A 7,277-nucleotide genomic window follows, 5' to 3' on the forward strand; every position below is an offset into this window, starting at 1 on the left:
TCCCAAATTCTACACTCCCGATGACAAGCCAAGCAATTGTTTCTTACTTAAATAATCTCAAACTTTTTCAACTTCCACGCAATACATGAGCGTGAGCCATGGATATAGCACTATGGGTGGAATAGAATATGATGATGGGGATTGTGTGGAGAAGACAAAAAAGGAGAAAGTCTCACATTGACAACGATAATCAACGGGCTATGGAGATGCCCATCAATTGATGTCAACATGAGGAGTAGGGATTGCCATGAAACGGATGCACTAGAGCTATAAATGAATGAAAGCTCAACAAAAGAAAACTAGTGGGTGTGCATCCAACTTGCTTGCTCATGAAGACCTAGGGCATTTGAGGAAGCCCATCATAGGAATATATAAGCCAAGTTCTCTAATGAAATATTCCCACTAGTATATGAAAGTGACAACATATGAGACACTCTATATGAAGAACATGGTGCTACTTTGAAGCACAAGTGTGGAAAAAGAGATAGTAACATTGCCCCTTTTTATTTGTTTTCTTTTTTTTCCTTTTTTCTTTTTTCTTTTCTTTTTTTGGGGACAATGCTTTAATAATTATGATCATCACACTTTTATTGATTACAACTCGTAAATTACAACTCGAAACTAGAACAAGATATGACTTTATATGAATGCCTCCGGTGGTGTATCCGGATGGTGCAATGAATCAAGAGTGACATGTATGAAAAATTATGCATGGTGGCTTTGCCACAAATACGATGTCAACTACATGATCATGCAATGGCAATATGACAAAAGTAATGTGTGTCATGATGATAAACAGAACGGTGGAAAGTTGCATGGCAATATATCTCGGAATGGCTATGGAAATGCCATAATAGGTAGGTATGGTGGCTGTTTTGAGGAAGATATAAGGAGGTTTATGTGTGATAGAGAGTATCATATCACGGGGTTTGGATGCACCGGTGAAGTTTGCACCAACTCTCAAGGTGAGAAAGGGCAATGCACGGTACCGAAGAGGCTAGCAATGATGGAAAGGTAAAAGTGTGTATAATCCATGGACTCAACATTAGTCAAAAGAACTAATATACTTATTGCAAAAATTTAGAAGTCATCAAAAACCAAGCACTACGTGCATGCTCTGAGAGGGATAGATTGGTAGGAAAAGACCATCGCTTGTCCCCGACAGCCACTCATAAGGATGCACAATCCAAGGACACTTCATGTTTCAAATTTTTTACACAACTTTAACCATACATGCATGCTACGGGACATGCTAACTTCAACACAAGTATTCTTTAAATTCATAATCACCCAACTAGCATGACTTTAATATCACTACCTCCATGAGGGAGTCCTGGATAAGGGGGTATCCGGACAGCCAGACTATATACTTTGGCCGGACTATTGGACTATGAAGATATAAGACAGAAGACTTCGTCCCGTGTCTGGATGGGACTCTCCTTGGCGTGGAAGGAAAGCTTGGCGATTTGGATGTAGATCTCCTCCTCTGTAAACCGACTCTGTGTAACCCTAGCCCTCTCCGGTGTCTGTATAAACCGGAGGGTTTAGTCCGTAGGACACAACAACAATCATAGCATAGTCTAGCTTCTAGGGTTTAGCCTCTCTGGTCTCGTGGTAGATCAACTCTTGTAATACTCATATCATCAAGATCAATCAAGTAGAAAGTAGGGTTTTACCTCCATCGAGAGGGCCCGAACCTGGGTAAACATCGTGTCCCCAGCCTCCTGTTACCATTAGTCTTAGACGCACAGTTCGGGACCCCCTACCTGAGATCCGCCGGTTTTGACACCGACATTGGTGCTTTCATTGAGAGTTCCTCTGTGTCGTCACTGCAAGGCTAGATGGCTTCTCCAACCTTCAACCATGTTGTCCCGGGTGAGACTTTTCTCCCCGGACAGATCTTCCTGTTCGGCGGCTTCGCACTGCGGGCCAACTCGCTTGGCCATCTGGGGCAGATCGATAGCTACGCCCCCGACCATCAGGTCAGGTTTGGAAACCTAAACTACACTGCCGACATCCTTGGAGACTTGATCTTCGACGGATTCAGACCCGTGTCAGGAGTGCCCAACAATCACGACGAGCATGACCTAGATATGCAGTCGGACAGTATTCGGGACATCGCACCTGCCATAGCTTCGGACTTTGCTCCAGAGCAGGCCGTGCCTTCTGAGGACGGGTGGATGGACCCCACCCCGAAGACCGCACACTCATCGGCTTTAGAACCGAACACAAACTCCTCTCCTAAAGGGATCTGTATCTCCGGACCCCCGGACTCGCGTCCGGTCGTGTGTTCCGGACCGCGCGCATCCGAGCCCATCGAATCTAGCTGGGATCCGGTTATGGAATTCGCCGCCATAGATATCTTTCAGCACTCACCCTTCGAAGACGTGCTAAATTCATTAAGGTCTCTCTCTCTATCAGAAGACTCCTGGCCAAACTATGTCCGGCCCATGTGGGATACGGAAGACGAAGAAACTCGCAACCCACCCACCACCCACTTTATAGCCACTGTCGATGACCTAACAGACATGCTTGACTCCGACCCCAATAACATCTACGGTATGGACATCGATGTAGGGGACGATCTGGAACCACCGCCCACGGGGTGCTGGATAGCCACTTCATCATACGACGTCTACATGGTGGACACCCCCAAAGAAGACAATGGTGACAAAAAGGTCACAACGGAGGATAAAACCCCCAGGCCAAAGCAAAAATGACGGCCTAAGCGCCGCCTCAGGTCCAGTCACAGTAAAAATAGCGATAACAACCCAAAGCAGGATGACACTCTGGTTGATTCCGAAGGCAACAACGACCATAGGGACCCAGTGATGGAGTAGGACAAACCAGGTCATGCCGAACACAGCCCAGAGCAGACGCCCAATCAGATAAATTCAGAGGGCCGAACTCATCATGCTACCTACAAAGAAGAGAACAGTCCGGTTGATGATGCGTTCATTATCCCGGAAGAACATTCGGAACAAGATAACCTCCGCAGAAAACTCCAGGCCACAACATGGAGCCTAAAGAAGCAGAAGCAAAGGCTTAAGGCCACGCAGGACACGCTCAACCGAAGATGGAATAAGGTGCTAGACACCGAAGGGAAACGTGGCGATAATCGCCACACAAAGAGCTACCCAAAGCGCAAACTGCTACCCGAATTTGACGATGAAGCCGCATCACCCGTTCGACCCAAAAACAGGCTACTCAGCCAGACCAACCACCTCATGGCCGCGATAGAGCAGCCATCAATACCGCACACGATTTATGAGCACTCCTGGACAAAAAGGCCAGTGCGGCCAGATCCATCTATGGGTCCAGAGGACATGCTCCGACGCGGGATGAGGGCCACCACAACGATCATATTGATCAAATACCAGTCCGGAATCAACACCGGGAGCAACAGCAGCCGACAACATGCCGCAACACGTCCAGATATAGAGGGGCCGCACACCCCCTGTGCTTCACGGACGAGGTGCTGGATCATGAATTTCCACAGGGATTCAAACCCGTGAATATAGAGTCATACGACGGAACGACGGACCCTGGGGTCTGGATTTAGGATTTTCTCCTTCACATACACATGGCTCGTGGGGATGAACTCCACACCATCAAATACCCCCCCCCTCAAGTTGAAAGGACCAGCTCGTCATTGGCTGAAAAGCCTCCCCAAAAACTCAATCGGAAGTTGGGAGGAACTTGAGGATGCTTTCAGGACCAACTTTCAAGGGACCTATGTCCGGCCTCCAGATGCTGACGACTTAAGTCACATAATACAGTAGTTCGAAGAGTCCGCCCACAAACTTTGGAACAGATTCCTCACTAAGAAGAATCAAATTGTCGACTGTCCGGATGCCGAAGCCTTAGCGGCCTTCAAACACAGTATCTGAGACAAGTGGCTTGCCAGACACCTCGGCCAAGAAAAGCCAAGAATGATGGCAGCCCTAACAAGCCTCATGACCCGATTTTGTGCGGGCGAGGATAGCTGGTTGGCCCGTAGAGGCACCAGCGACCTGGGTACATCTGAAAGCCGAGATGGCAACGGAAAGCCATGGCACACTAAGCACAAACGTAGGAATAACGATAGTCTGGAAAACACAGCGGTCAACGCTGGATTCAGGGGCTCTCGACCTGGTCAAGGAAAGAAGCCATTCAAAGGCAGTAAAGAGGAACCATCCGGCCTAAACAAAGTCCTGGACCAATTGTGCCAAATCCATAGCACTTCCGACAAACCTGCAAATCATACCCATAGAGAATGTTGGGTTTTCAAGCCGGCCGGCAAGTTAAATGCCGAACACAAGGGAAGGGAAACACCAAGCAAAGACAAGTATGAGCCTCGCCAGCCAAACACCAGGGGCCAGAAACAATTCCCCCCGGAAGTCGAAACGGTAAACATGGTACACGCAACTCACGCAAAATTCGTAGCCCCCCAATTCAATCCCTGGGCCAATTGCCCGATCTCTTTTGATCACAGGGACTACCCGACCAATATCCGACACGTAGGATTGGCTGCCTTGGTGCTTGACCCAATTATTGATGGATACCATCTTACTCGCGTCCTAATGGACGGCGGCAGTAGTCTTAATCTGATATATCAAGACACCATCCACAAGATGGGGGTACACCCATCCAGAATAAGTCAAAATAACGCCACCTTCAATGGAGTGATTCTAGGCGTAGTAGCCCACTGCTGGGGCTCACTCATATTAGAAGTGACATTCGGTTCTCCCGACAACTTCAGAAGTGAGAACCTACTCTTCAACATCACCCCCTTCAGCAGCGATTATCATGCATTGCTTGGAAGAACAGCCTTCGCTTGCTTTAACACAATACCGAACTACGCCTGCCTTAAACTCAAGATGCCCGGTCCACGCGGCGTCATCACGGTTAGCAGAAACACAGAGCAGTATGTGGCAGTTCCCGTTGCCGGACTCTAGGCGGCCTCTCCCACCAGAACACATGATTGGTCGTCAAGACCACTGACACGGTTTGACAAGTCCAATACACCATTTTTCAAAATGGCTCGGATAAACCTGAGCCAGGGGCTGTACATGTGTCCCCATAAATAATACAAGGGGTTGCAAACATGTAACAAAAGCCACAATTCGGCTTGCCTCAATAACAGGCCGGATCTCGAACATTTCTCGAGCATAATTAACTTTTCACACATTTTCTTTTTTCTTTTCTACAGACACTACCAGTGCGACACCCTTCCAGGATACGGCACAACAGAGACATAGGCATAGACGTGCAGCAGGGCCTCGCCCACAGGTTTCTCTTTAGATTAAGCCCCTGCGTAAACCTTCTTTACTGTCTCTTGTTGCTGGACGTCCCATAGGTATTTCATAAACCTATAAGGGATACTGGCGTTCTAGGCTTTTGGCCATGACAGATCAATGCACGTACCTGGAATCACGGGGTCAAGGGCGTCATTCAGCCCAATATATATTATAAAGTCCGAATACCATCGAGAGTGTTCAGCGTCACGAGTTTGGCCTTATATGCATCAGCTCCGAATCATGCCTTTGGTAAAATGTTGGGTTAGCCCGGCTCCTGGGTTTGCTGCCTTATGTTCCGTTCTATCGTCTAAGGCGGCCAAAGGAGAACTACTGCGATTGTGCCCTGGTTATTTCGGACGAGCACCTCACTAGTGAAAGCTGAAAACTGACTGTCATGATACAGCGAGAGACTGGTCAACCACTCAAGGACTAATTGGAATCTATAGGATTCCTCCGCATTAACGAAGGACTGGTCTACCGGTCAAGTACATGCACCATATCCAGACGCTCGCGGAAGTAGCAGGGGCCACATAGTAGCCCCACCTTTCAAACTCCTATGGCTAAGTGTAAAGTGTCACATCTATATAGTCCGGTTGCCTGGTTCGATGTGCGATTACCTCCTTAACGGACCAAGACGTTGGATCAAGTGTGTTCACGCATATTTTCTCGAACACCCCCGCATTATATGCGTGGGGGCCGAAGCCAACGACTGCTAACTTTCACGTTATATGCATACATAAACAGCCACACAGGAGACATTATATTACTTTCAGGCAATAATCAAACACATAATTGTTTACATTTAATAAGATCATCACTCAAACATGACTTTCTTTGAGCACTGCGCCTCTATTCTACGGGCACCTTCTATGACCTGCTCAAAATAGTGCTCGACTGGGTCTTGGCTCCCTGCCGGACCCTAGGTTGCAATGCTGGTGGCCTCCACATCCGCCCAGTATGTTTTCACACGGGCAAGAGCTATCCGCGCACCCTCTATGCACACCGATCTCTTCACGACATCGATCTGCGCTCTGGCGCCAAATAATTGTTGCACCAAACCAAAGTAATTATCCGGCTTCGGCCCCTTCGGCCATAGATGGTCTATCACAGACCTCATTGCAAGGCCAGACAGCCTATGAAGATCGGCTATAGCGGCCATCTTCTGACTCAAGGGCAAGGAGCGCTCTGGCGCATTAAACTGCGACCAGAACAGTCTTTCTATTTTATTATCTTCATGGTCCTTGAACAACTTGGTTGCATCTGCCGCACTCTTCACCAAGTCCGCATACTTATCTGCGGCACTCCATAGCTTATCCAATGGAGCATACTTTGGATCTAAAAACTTCATCCGCAACAAATAAGGATTTCCAGCCGCGATCTCCCCGGCTTGTAGAAGTTCCTCTCGCGCGTCTCTAATCTTAGAATGCGTCTCTTTAGCCGAGTCCAGCGCCTTCTTCAGGTCAGCCACCTTCGCCTGATTCTCTTTCTCGAGAAGCTCATACTGGCCAGCGGCGTCCCTCAGCTCCACAGCCATCTCGGCTATCTTTTCTTCGCTTCAGAGATGAGCGGCTTGTTCGGCTTTCAACTCCCCGGCTTCCTTTAGAGCAGCCACATTGCTAACCCGGGCTTGTTCCTTGGCAAGGGCAAGCTCCGCCCTCAGGGCCTCAATGGCAGCAGCTCCGCCTGCAACTACATCACATCACATTAATATTACAACCTTCTTGCAATTTCCCAAAATAGATGTGGATATAGGAAAGCATACTATGCTACTCCTCGAATCGCTTGTTAAAAAGCGTGACGTCGGCCTCCACCACGTCAATTTGCCGCCTCAATTCGGCGTATTCAGCGGCTTGGTCTACAACCAAACCCTTAGCAACCTGCACATCATTACAAGTGCGATTATTATCTGGGAGTATGATCCTCCGTTTGCCGCCATCGGCTGGCATCCACAGTCTCAGGGGCTACTATCTATACGGAGCGCATGTATCGCATGCGGTA

This window comes from Triticum dicoccoides, chromosome 1B (genome assembly GCF_002162155.2).
Source record: "Triticum dicoccoides isolate Atlit2015 ecotype Zavitan chromosome 1B, WEW_v2.0, whole genome shotgun sequence".
Taxonomy (NCBI): domain Eukaryota; kingdom Viridiplantae; phylum Streptophyta; class Magnoliopsida; order Poales; family Poaceae; genus Triticum; species Triticum dicoccoides.